The following is a 13,294-nucleotide window of genomic DNA, read 5'->3' as shown; positions in this document are numbered from 1 at the left end:
TGACATTTTTTTTATTATTATTTTTTTTTTGCAGGGGTATTCCTACGTGGGCCCTAAGCCTCTGGCTGGCCCACTGGGCGGGCTCTAAGCCTCTGGCTGGCCCACTGGGCGGGCCCTAAGCCTCTGGCTGGCCCACTGGGCGGGCTTTAAGCCTCTGGCTGGCCCACTGGGCGGGCCCTAAGCCTCTGGCTGGCCCACTGGGCGGGCTTTAAGCCTCTGGCTGGCCCACTGGGCGGGCCCTAAGCCTCTGGCTGGCCCACTGGGCGGGCCCTAAGCCTCTGGCTGGCCCACTGGGCGGGCCCTAAGCCTCTGGCTGGCCCACTGGGCGGGCCCTAAGCCTCTGGCTGGCCCACTGGGCGGGCCCTAAGCCTCTGGCTGGCCCACTAAGTCGTACTAGTTTCTTGTTTCTGTCTTAGGCGGAATGTGAGTATTTATGACTCGTATGTTCACTTCAATAAGATTGTGTCCAATGTGTTCAACAACTTCTCCCGCTCTGTTAAATCTCGGTTGAAATCTTATTGGGTTTGCAACTGTGCAGTGTGTTAGATAATGTTCCAGTGGTCTGTTGTGGCTGTAACTGTGCACTGTGTTAGATAATGTTCCAGTGGTCTGTTGTGGCTGTAACTGTGCAGTGTGTTAGATAATGTTCCAGTGGTCTGTTGTGACTGTAACTGTGCACTGTGTTAGATAATGTTCCAGTGGTCTGTTGTGGCTGTAACTGTGCACTGTGTTAGATAATGTTCCAGTGGTCTGTTGTGGCTGTAACTGTGCAGTGTGTTAGATAATGTTCCAGTGGTCTGTTGTGACTGTAACTGTGCACTGTGTTAGATAATGTTCCAGTGGTCTGTTGTGGCTGTAACTGTGCAGTGTGTTAGATAATGTTCCAGTGGTCTGTTGTGGCTGTAACTGTGCAGTGTATTAGATAATGTTCCAGTGGTCTGTTGTGGCTGTAACTGTGCAGTGTATTAGATAATGTTCCAGTGGTCTGTTGTGGCTGTAACTGTGCAGTGTGTTAGATAATGTTCCAGTGGTCTGTTGTGGCTGTAACTGTGCACTGTGTTAGATAATGTTCCAGTGGTCTGTTGTGGCTGTAATTGTGCAGTGTGTTAGATAATGTTCCAGTGGTCTGCAGGCGATGAGTCACAATAACGTGGCTGACGTATGTTGACCAGACCACACACTAGAAGTTGAAGGGACGACGACGTTTCGGCCCGTCCTGGACCATTCTCAAGTCGAATGTGACGAACAATCGACTTGAGAATGGTCCAGGACGGGCCGAAACGTCGTCGTCCCTTCAACTTCTAGTGTGTGGTCTGGTCAACGTTCCAGTGGTCTGTTGTGGTTGTAACTGTGCACTGTGTTAGATAATATTCCAGTGGTCTGTCGGGCATGTCTCCACAGTGCTGACATTTCCTCTCATCTTCCGGAACCTGTAAACCTATCCCCCATGCACATGGGTATCCCCGCCTGGTGCGGTGTAAGTGTACTTCTGTTTTTTGTTATTCCTTTCATGAAACTAAGTGTTTCGTAGTGGTAGATTTATTGTTCCAACCTGCAAATCCTGCTGTTTCAGCTGCTGTGTTGCTGTCACTGTATTCACGTAGTTGTGCTTGCGGGGGTTGAGATCTGGCTCTTTCGGCCCGCCTCTCAACTGTCAATCAATCAACTTATTTTTTTTCTTCCACACACACACACACACACACACACACACACACACACACACACACACACACACACACACACACACACACACACACACACACACACACACACACAGGAAGCAGCCCGTAGCAGCTGTCTAACTCCCAGGTACCTATTTTCTGCTAAGTAACAGAGGCATTAGTGTGAAAGAAACTTTGCCCATTTGTTTCCGCCATCGCCGGGGATCGATCCCCCGGTCCCTAGGATTACGAGTCCCGAGCACTGTCCACTCAGCCACCAGGCCCCCAGAATGTGCATCTTCAGCATTGCTCTATCTGTAAGCATTTGATTAATCTGTGCAAGACTCTCCTTTATGTGGTATGTGAATTTCTACATTTCTTCTCTTAGTTGCAAATTATGCAGCTTCATGTGCAATGTCATTCCCTAGTATTCCTACATGAGTTGGCACCCAGTTCATAAGTATCCGACGACCTTAACGTTTGGGCGTTTGCATTAATGTTGTGATATTTGTGGTAAGATGGATGTTGCCATAAGATTGTTCTTGTTGCAACGTCTCAGTGGCAGTTCTGGAAATTGCATGTATGATAACATGTTGTCGGTGTTCAGCAAGAACATTTTCCAAAGTCTTTTGAATAACTATCATCTCTGTTTATAAAGTTAAACACCCGAGTTTGAGAGTCTCCGACTAACTACAGAGTTTTCTGTTTAAACTGCAGCTCCGGATTCTTGTCCCTGCTGGTCTACTGAGCCATCTGTGAAGTATGTGCTCAACCACTTGGGCAGGACGGTGGAGCGACGGTCTCTCTTCATGCAGGTCGGCGTTCAATCCCCGACCGTCCAAGTGATTGGGCACCATTCCTTTCCCTCGTTCCCGCCTCAAATCCTTTTCCTGATCCATTTTGTTTATATTCATCTGTGCAATGTTGCGTTGCAGATGAGGGGTTAGTCTGATTCTTTTTTTCCTCAAGAGTCATAATCTTAGTCAGCTGGCAGCGAGTCCCAAGGTTCTTGCATAACAAAGTCTGTATATACATTCTTGACACCTTCTCAGTCATTGTATTTGTGATTTCGGATAGTTTAGTGTTTATTATAAACTATTTTTGTATTTATTATTTAGTGTTTGTTATAATAACAGTATTATTATTATACAGTTAATAATATTTCTTATATTATTTAGTGTTTATATATTATACAAGAGGTCCACCTGTTGCTACTGGAAGCTCTTTTCTTCCGAGTTTGTGCTCGAATGATTATGTCTTTGAGTCATCACAATCGACTTGATGATGATCCACGACGGACCGAAACGTCGTCGTCTCCTCATCTTCTGACGAGTGGTTGGGTCATGATATCTTCGGCCCCGTTATTGTGACTCATCGTCTGCATCTTTAAGTGAACTGATTCATGGTCTAGTCAATATCTTGGTCCGCATGTAGCCAGCAATCCCTTTTACCCTTATTTCAACCCATGTTGAAATAATAGGTACCCGGGAATTAGTCGACTGTTGTGGGTTGCATTCTGGGAAAGAGCGGTAGTTGACCTAGTGGGACGCGAATAAGCCGAAAAGGCTTCGTGTCCCCGACAATAGGAAACCATGTTAATTTTCTGAGAATAAAAGAATTGTTATGATTTTTTTTTTTTAGGAAGGTGTGGCATTGGTTTGTGGGTTTGGGAAATGTCTTTTTTATGAATATGGTGTAATTGTGTTGTTTGAAGAAGTGTGTGTGTGTGTGTGTGTGTGTGTGTGTGTGTGTGTGTGTGTGTGTGTGTGTGTGTGTGTGTGTGTGTGTGTGTGTGTGTGTGTGTTGACCTTCTATGTACTTCAGAGTGTGATCTGATTGGTTCTAATCACCGTAATTTGGTTTGAGGCCTAATGCATATAGGAAGTTACCGTGGCTGAATCCCGACCACAACAGTCAACTTGTATAACTCTATGACGAACCGATCTAAAACATAATCTTAGACATTTGATTATTATACGTAAACCTATATTTTTTTTGACCTATTGCATAATCAACTATGTAACTATTTCATTCAATCTGGATGCAGTGGAAGATATCCTAACAATGTTTCCTAAATTTTTTTAACCCATATTATTATTTTTAACTATATCTCTTATGAATCAAGATATATTACTGATTTGGACATAATTAAAGACTGGTACATGGAGCCGGTCGGCCGAGCGGAGAGCACGCTGGACTTATGATCCTGTGGTCCTGGGTTCGATTCCAGGCGCCGGCGAGAAACAATGGGCAGAGTTTCTTTCACCCTCTGCCCCTGTTACCTAGCAGTAAAATAGGTACCTGGGTGTTAGTCAGCTGTCACGGGCTGCTTCCTGGGGGTGGAGGCCTGGTCGAGGACCGGGCCGCGGGGACACTAAAAAACCCCGAAATCATCTCAAGATACAGCAGGCTGCCGCCATTTGTAAGATATGGTTGATCAAATCTGCAACTTGGCCTCATTTATGATGTCTTATGCATTATCTTGTGTCCTGTGTGGCAGTGAATATGAGCAGCATCCTCACTATCCTGTGTGGCAGTGAATATGAGCAGCATCCTCACTATCCTGTGTGGCAGTGAATATGAGCAGCATCCTCACTATCCTGTGTGGCAGTGAATATGAGCAGCATCCTCACTATCCTGTGTGGCAGTGAATATGAGCAGCATCCTCACTATCCTGTGTGGCAGTGAATATGAGCAGCATCCTCACTATCCTGTGTGGCAGTGAATATGAGCAGCATCCTCACTATCCTGTGTGGCAGTGAATATGAGCAGCATCCTCACTATCCTGTGTGGCAGTGAATATGAGCAGCATCCTCACTATCCTGTGTGGCAGTGAATATGAGCAGCATCCTCACTATCCTGTGTGGCAGTGAATATGAGCAGCATCCTCACTATCCTGTGTGGCAGTGAATATGAGCAGCATCCTCACTATCCTGTGTGGCAGTGAATATGAGCAGCATCCTCACTATCCTGTGTGGCAGTGAATATGAGCAGCATCCTCACTATCCTGTGTGGCAGTGAATATGAGCAGCTTCCTCACCGCAATAAGGCATAACCAAAGCATTCAGGTTATTCAAAGTTTTATATAAAATTTTGCCATATTAATAATAATAATAATAACAATGCTTGAAGGTTTATCAGTTCACTTTACATTTGAAGACCGTCCAGTAGGCTTCATCCAGACGTTCCTCGAGTTCCTTAATTGGAACAAGGAACGTCAGGGAACACGGAGCTCCACTGCTGCACCGTGCGATTAGTGACGCGTGCTTTCCTGCACTACTGTAGCTCCGTTCGAATCCAGGCCGTTTCGATAGGCTCAAATTGTAGCATGAACTGAGAACAGGAGATGGTGTTTCTTTTTACCCGTGGAACCGCCTACCCGTCGAAGCCGTAAATGCCTAAAACTCTGTTGAGCTTTAAAGTCCAGATTAAAAACATCATGGGGACAAATGAGGCGACCTTTGACAAGCCACCGGCTTACTGTCCTCATGGAGGCCACTGGAGCGTTAGTGGCCCCCTCAGGTAAATTCAGGTTATCCCGGTTGTACAGTTGGGTTCGTTCTCGACGCCCAATCGAGAATTTCGGGTTCGAATCCCGAGCGGGACAGAAATGGTTTGGCATATTGTCTTTCATCTAATGCCTCTGTTCACCCAGCAAGTGAGTATAGGTACTCAGGAAGTTAGTCAGCTTGTTGGAGGGTTGCATCCTGGGCAGGGACAGTAATTCGACCTTAGGGGGGTGGGGGATTGGGGTTGAGGATGGGGTTGGGGGGTGGGGAAGGGGGTGGGGGGACCTCCATAAAAAGCCAAACGTGTATGAATACACTCTGGCTTCCTGTCCTCCCGATACAATGAATTATAGGCAAATGTACTGCATAGCTGTGAGTGAAGCTCTTCTAGCATAGTCTCCCATAAATAAATCACCATCTTCCGTTTTCTATAAACGTCAAAAGAGAAAACGGATTTCATGCCCTGTAGATTTCAGCTCGTCCTCATAATTTTTTTTTTTTTATATATATATAAGAGTTGTTACATTCTTGTACAGCCACTAGTACGCGTAGCGTTTCGAGCAGGTCCCTGGAATACGATCCCCGCCACGAAGAATCGTTTTTACATCCAAGTACACATTTTACTGTTGAGTTAAACAGAGGCTACAGTTAAGGAATTGCGCCCAGTAAATCCTCCCCGGCCAGGATACGAACCCATGACATAGCGCTCGCGGAACGCCAGGCGAGTGTCTTACCACTACACCACGGAGACTGTGATTCACCTCAAAGCCACCATTTTTAATGGCCTCGATGGGGCCAGGAAGCTGGCGGCTTGTCAAAGGTACCCCCATTGGTCCTGAGGTATATATAAACACCGAGAGTCGACTCTAGTAATAGACAATGTTCCAGACCAAAGTATAATCTCATGTACTCTCATAAACCCAATGTACATTTTTGTATATATATATATATATATATATATATATATATATATATATATATATATATATATATATATATATATATATATATATATATATATATATATATTATTAAATATGACCGAAAAAGTAAGATTAATAATTCTAACACGAATTTTCTCAATCTTTCGTACATTATGCTTCACTGTTGGAGGTAAATCAAAAATCACTTCTCCAAAATTCATTTTTCGGTCATATTTAATAAAATATGTCTACAGGAAAGACTGCTACCAAAATATACTAATATATATATATATATATATATATATATATATATATATATATATATATATATATACATATATATATATAAATAATAATTAACAGCATGTATACTGACTATATAACCAGTATAGCATGTATACAACCAGTATATATGCTGGTTGGTCAGTAAGCTGTTGTGGTTGGCCTTACCAACCTTGCGGAGGTTGATAAGTCTTAAAGTCAACAAAACGCTAATTCTTTGCCATAAGCACTTGCTCTGCTTGGCCCAGTTCCCACTGACCACAACCAACTCCCAGGATATGGTTATTGAGGGAATCACATGCTATAATATACCCATTACCATTCTTTAAATTTTGCTACAATGTACCTATTAACATTCTTCACATTTGGCTACAATGTACCCATTAATAAGTATCTGTTACATTAAGGACCTGCCCGAAGTACAATGCGTGTTAGTGGCTTTGCAAGAATGTAAAAGCATCAGTGTTATGTACTCTCACAACCCAATGTACCCTCTTGTATATATAAATAAATATAATAAATAAATAAACATGGACGCATTGATAAATGTCAACATTGCTGCATTGCCAAAAGCTATATATATATATATATATATATATATATATATATATATATATATATATATATATATATATATATATATATATATATATATATATATATGCAATTGACGATCACAAAACACTGATCATTTTATGCGGAAAATCCACAGAGAAATATGAAATGAGGTGAACGTTTCGGCTTGTTAAAGCCTTTGTCAACACCAGACTGACTCAATCTGGCTGAGTCACCAGACTGACTGAGTCAGTCTGGTGTTGACAAAGGCTTTAACAAGCCGAAACGTTCACCTCATTTCATATTTCTCTGTGGATTTTCCGCATATATATATATATATATATATATATATATATATATATATATATATATATATATATATATATATATATATATATATGAATATTTATTTAATATTCAAGGAAGGGGAGAGACATGAAGAACTAGACTATAGACCCGTGTCATTAACGTGCAATTCATGCAAGGTTCTATAAGAAAGTTATGAGAAAAACTAAATTGTAGAACTTTGAAGAGAGTAAATTTTTTAAGAGGTACAACACGGCTTGCGAGAGGGAGGATCATGCTTAGCAAACTTGATTGAGTTCTGTGAGAAGATTACCAAATTAAGACAAAGAAAAAGGATAGGGAGACTGCATTTTACTAGACTTCCAAAAATTTGTTGATACAGTTCCAATTCAATTTCTTCTTTATTATGCACCCCATACCCATGGTGTAAAGGGTTACAGAGGCACATAATCGGTTCAGGAACTGAACCCTCTAGTTCGTTTAGCTAAGCAAGTAACAATTTTTTGAGGCTAGTTACACAACTATTCATGTTGTATATACTCGTACACATGTACATACATATGCATATACATATATTCATACACCTACATATACAATCACCTACACAAATACACACATCTTAATTTTTGTATCACAAGTGATTCAACAAGAGGCTCACAACAATCACTATACAAGGCACTTTACACTGTTTACACTTTCCATATATCTTCCACCTCCCCTCTCCAATTCCACTTCATAACTCCTCAGCACTAGAGGAGGGGGGGGGGGATGTTGAAGGAAGGGGGAGGCTAGTGATTGAGGGGGGTAGAGAGGGGGAGGATATATAGAGAGAGGAGGAGGAGGAGGGGGGGGGGTGGAGGGAGAGGGGAGAAAGGGGGAGTCGGAGAAAACCCAGGGAGTTGACATTTCCATATTGCTGTTAAAATCATACTCATTTGTGGAGGCTTTCAATGTGCCTTTGTTCGAATCATTTATGGGTATTGAAGTCTTGTGAAAGGCAGGACCGACTGCAGAATAGCGCTCGCCATGCTGTTTACAAATACTTCACATGTAACACACTTTCCCAGAGGGCATCGTTCGCCTCTCTCAGTCATCGCTCACCCAGGGTTCGGACCCCTCCGTGGGCTGCCAGCGACGACGGGGCGGCCGGTCGAGCCAAGGATTTTGACCTAAGTCGAATCGTCAAGTCAGATGGAAGTAACATTCAATGTGACTAATTAACCAGTGCATCTATATTCATATCAAACATCAAGACGCTACAGGCGTAAGCCCCAGGCTCGCGCCGGGGCGATTTTGAGCCCAATGGAGGGGTGTAGCAGAGGGGGGATTCACCTTGGCGGGCGATGGGATAAAGTCCTGTTGCTGTTGGGGGTATACATAAAATAGGTGTTCCTAATAGAGAACTTGTCTATTCACCTGCCAGGGCTGCCTTGGTGATGCTTCGTCTAGGATTGCTCGCTTTTGGCAGTTTCTCTCGCTAGAAGTTCACAGACTTAGAGGTTGCTTTCATCTCCTTCTCGACCTCCTCCCCTCCCCCCCCCCCTCTCTCTCTCTCTCTCTCTCTCTCTCTCTCTCTCTCCTTGAGGCTCATAATTCTGATGTTTATACCTCATTGGTTCAGCTTTACGTGTATGCTTCCTGTAGCCATCACATGTATATAGGTCTGATATAGGGAAAAACTGGAGCGATATATGAGCTTGCATTTAGTGAGTGTTGTTGTGCATATAGGTTTAATGTATAAGGTCAGGAATGATTGATGGAGTGATGTCCTTGAGGACGGCCCAGCCGGGGCCACACAGCTAGAGTCTGGAGGGTGAGTTGGGTAAAGACATTCTTCTGGCGGTCCATGAGGATGGGAGAGGTTGGGGACCCCTCTTGTCATATCCCAGCTCCTTGTCCTCATATCCCAGCTCCTTGTCCTCATATCCCAGCTCCTTGTCCTCATATCCCAGCTCCTTGTCCTCATATCCCAGCTCTTTGTCCTCATATCCCAGCTCTTTGTCCTCATATCTCAGCTCCTTGTCCTCATATCCCAGTTCCTTGTCCTCATATCCCAGCTCCTTGTCCTCATATACCAACTCCTTGTCCTCATATCCCTTCTTGGTGCTATATAGTCACACTGGCTTAGTGCGTTCTCCTTATAAATTCGTTTCATTTCGGCAAGTTTCAAACAAAATAAATTCGCCAACATCTCACCATTGTTGACTCCATATGTGAGGTGTCCAGTCACTGTTGATGTCAGAGGTGGTTCTTTTACGTGTCCACCAAGTAAGGCCCAGTGCATGGAGGAGGTGGAGGGGGGAGGGTGAGGAGGGGGAAGAGGGGGAAGAGGGGGAGGTGGAGGGGGGAAGAGGGGAAACGGATTAAGAGAATATTGACAGTTAACTTGGCTTCCTCCGTTGTTTAAAAGTCACTACTCGGACTACAGCGAAGACCTACAAGAGTCTCGACTTTTGCTCTCTATCGATGTTTCTTTCTCTGTTTGTCTATCTGCGTATGTCTGTCTCTCAGAGACAGAGAAATGAATAAATGAAAATAATAAATATACAGTAAGTCAAACAAAACAATTTACAATAACAGATATTCGGGTTCGGTGGGTCGACAATTTTTGTCAGAAATGTTTCTGGTGTGAATCTATTCTTTGACCTGATTAATGACTAAGGTGATGGCTCAGCTTATGACTAAGCGCATGTTGGCCTCTGAATACATGATAGAATTGATGGGTTAGCCAAAGAACATGTTTTCAAAGAAGGAGTTGACCTTGGGTTGCTAATAAACAGCCTAAAAACAATGATATACGTAGAACAACAATACATTGTAGATTTGAAGCCTAGTGAAATCATTCACTAGCAATTAAACTATCACGCAAGAAGAGCCCATCTGTCTCTGGATCATCCAATCAAATCACATGACTTTATTGATACTACTGCTCGGTTTAGACTGATACAAGTATCTCTGGGAGTTTGCATCACCTGCTGATGTAGACCTGAAAAAGTGTAAACTGTGACAGTATAATTATTCACACACTATGTCACTATGTGATTAAATGCGAAAAATAAATGATTTTAGAGATAGCTATAACAAATGCTTAAGAAATATACATAAGTTTTCCGATCAAAATGATGTAATGCTAAAAATCTTAGCTAATTATCCCCAGTTTGCTAACTATAAGGTAGTCCATGCAGGGGGATTGAAACTTGCCTCCTCCGCCCAATGGATGAATGTGAGGTGTATGATAGGCAGACTAATGGTGTATGTAAGCGACTCAACTGGCAACCTCTCGTTTACGGGCTCACCATAGCCCGTGCTACATGGACATTTCTTTATGAGTAGCTAAATCTAAAAACAACAAACTACAACAGCAATCTCTCATTCTTTGTATTGAGGCTTCTTGAATTGAATTGAAATTGAAATAAGTTTATTGAGGTAAAATACACACAGAGTGATGAGGTAGCTCAAGCTATTCTCACCCCGTTCAGTACATCGTGTTAATACATACATATACACACATCACAAACAATAAACATATTACCAAACATTCTCAGACGATAAACATCTACATTTTCTGAGGCTTCTTGAGGTCACTGTTGCTTCAGTGCAAACGCTGAGACCCGTTTGCTGCCCCCGCGTTTCATACACCTTTCGTGTATGTAAACAAAAGAGGATGGGACGCTTGCAACGCTCAGGGCGCTGCCAGTCATGAACTGTACTTATATAATTAAAGTCATTAACCGAGCAATGGCTTTATGTCCGTCTTACAGCTGTGATCAGGCACAGCACCACACAGGTGACGAAGGTAAACAGTCAACGCAGGTAATGGTCCAGCAACAACAGGAGAGAAGCAACTGTTGTCTCGCCCCAGGGGGAGAGCCAACGGGTGCAAGGCCCGGACTGTGAGTGCCACACTCGTGATGGATGCTCCCCGAAGCTATCGGGCTACCTAAAGCTGTACGTTATCCTAAGCTATCGTGCTACCTGCAGCTGTATGTTCCCCAAAGCTATGGTGCTACCTGAAGCTGTATGTTCCCCAAAGCTGTCGCGCTACCTGAAGCTGTATGTTATCCTAAGCTATGGTACTACCTGCAGCTGTATGTTCCCCGAAGCTATCGCACTACCTGAAGCTGCGTGCTTCCCGAAGCTGTGGGCTTGCGGAAGCTGTGTACTGATCGACCAATACTGTGTGCCGAACAACGCTCTTTGCTGCGCAGTTCTACACGTTGATCATGCTATGAACTGTTTCATGTTGTGACAGTGCTGAAAACTCATCAAATAATATTTGGTGATAACTGCTGTGCCGACTACTAACTATATGTTAATAACATATTTTGCTTTGCGCTACAAACATGGTGGACACACTGTAGTATTTCTTTCCTGAGAATAGGAGGGATGTTACGTTCAGAGCAAACGATGCTTCGCCGTTTGCTTGCCGCTGCGTTTCATACGCCAGCCATGTAAACAAAGACCAATACTCCGCGATGCTTGGTCACTGTTAGTATTTATGTTCTTGTAAAAGCCATTAGCCACAGCACCACCACACAACTACAACGGGTATTCTAGTTTGATAAGCTGTAGAGATACTGTTGATTTGTGTTGACGGAACGTAACTAGCTCGTCAGTGCTGTAAATTTCTTAGCTAAATTAATTATGGGGCTCAGTTCCTGAGGATCATTATGTGCCTCTGAAATATTTTCGACTATCGCTCATAGGATGAGTTTGGTTCTATTACCGCTCAAAGGCTCCCGAGTACTGGCTCCACGACCGGTCACAGGATAGGTATGGATTGCATAATAAATTATCTAAATTAAACTATATATTTTTTGAAATCGCTGAAGATTGAATTCACGCTGTGAACAAGACACGACATTTCCTTTTATTTCCGTTCTTCATTAACTTTTTGTTAAGGTTAGATTAGGACAGAGTACCGAAGTTTAGGTCTAGTTATGTTGAATTAGGTGCGGGTGTGTTGGTGTTGAACTACACGATTATCAATTCGCTCTAGGGTTATTAAGGCAGCCCTCTAAGCACTCCGGCCAGCCAGCAGGTATTCTTTAACTCTGAACTTAGTTCAAGGCTAAATTCAAGTCTCATTCATTTCAATTCAAATATCGAAACATTTTTTATCGTGTTATATGCGTATCTCTCTCTCTCTCTCTCTCTCTCTCTCTCTCTCTCTCTCTCTCTCTCTCTCTCTCTCTCTCTCTCTCTCTCTCTCTCTCTCTCTCTCTCTCTCTCTTTTGTAATGCAAATCCTTATTGATTTTATCATGATAATTATGCTTATAACCAATATATATATATATATATATATATATATATATATATATATATATATATATATATATATATATATATATATATATATATATATATATATATATATATATATTTGTGTGTGTGTTCTCTGTAAACTGTAGCATTGCAATAAAATAAAACAAAACATACAAAAAAATAATAGGGGTGGTAGGAGAAGAAAAGAATAAAGTATTCAGTGAGAATCCACAAGATCTTCTCTGAATGCTCTTTGTTTTCTTCTTCGAGGATGTAAAAATAATATATATATATATATATATATATATATATATATATATATATATATATATATATATATATATATATATATATATATATATATAATAACCAATAATAGTAACTGTTTAACTCTGTGCTACAGTGACATACTGACCATCAATACTTTATCAATGAAAATACCAACTTTTCAATATTTTGTGCCAATTTGTAAAAGTCAACATAAATAATTTATATAATAATGTATCTGAAACGTCTTGTATGTAAGGCACTGGAGGGTCAGGAATGCTATGATTAATTAAGAGGGATGTGGATGGTCGGATTAACGGGAGGCCTATTTAAGCGGAGTTGTTCGGAAGTGAAACGAAGAGACCGGCCACCGAAGCCTAAGTTGGGGTTGAGAAACGGACGAGGGTGCCTATAGAAATGCAAATTTTCATATGATCAACAATGGGTGTGGGCCCCCCCTAGGTGGTGTGGGCCCCCTAGGTGGTGTGGGCCCCTAGTAGGGGACCCCCCTCCCTTCTTCTGCT

The sequence above is a fragment of the Procambarus clarkii genome, chromosome 75 (assembly GCF_040958095.1).
Source record: "Procambarus clarkii isolate CNS0578487 chromosome 75, FALCON_Pclarkii_2.0, whole genome shotgun sequence".
NCBI lineage: Eukaryota > Metazoa > Arthropoda > Malacostraca > Decapoda > Cambaridae > Procambarus > Procambarus clarkii.
The sequence above is the reverse complement of the archived record's forward strand: the minus strand, read 5'-3'. Positions refer to the sequence as shown.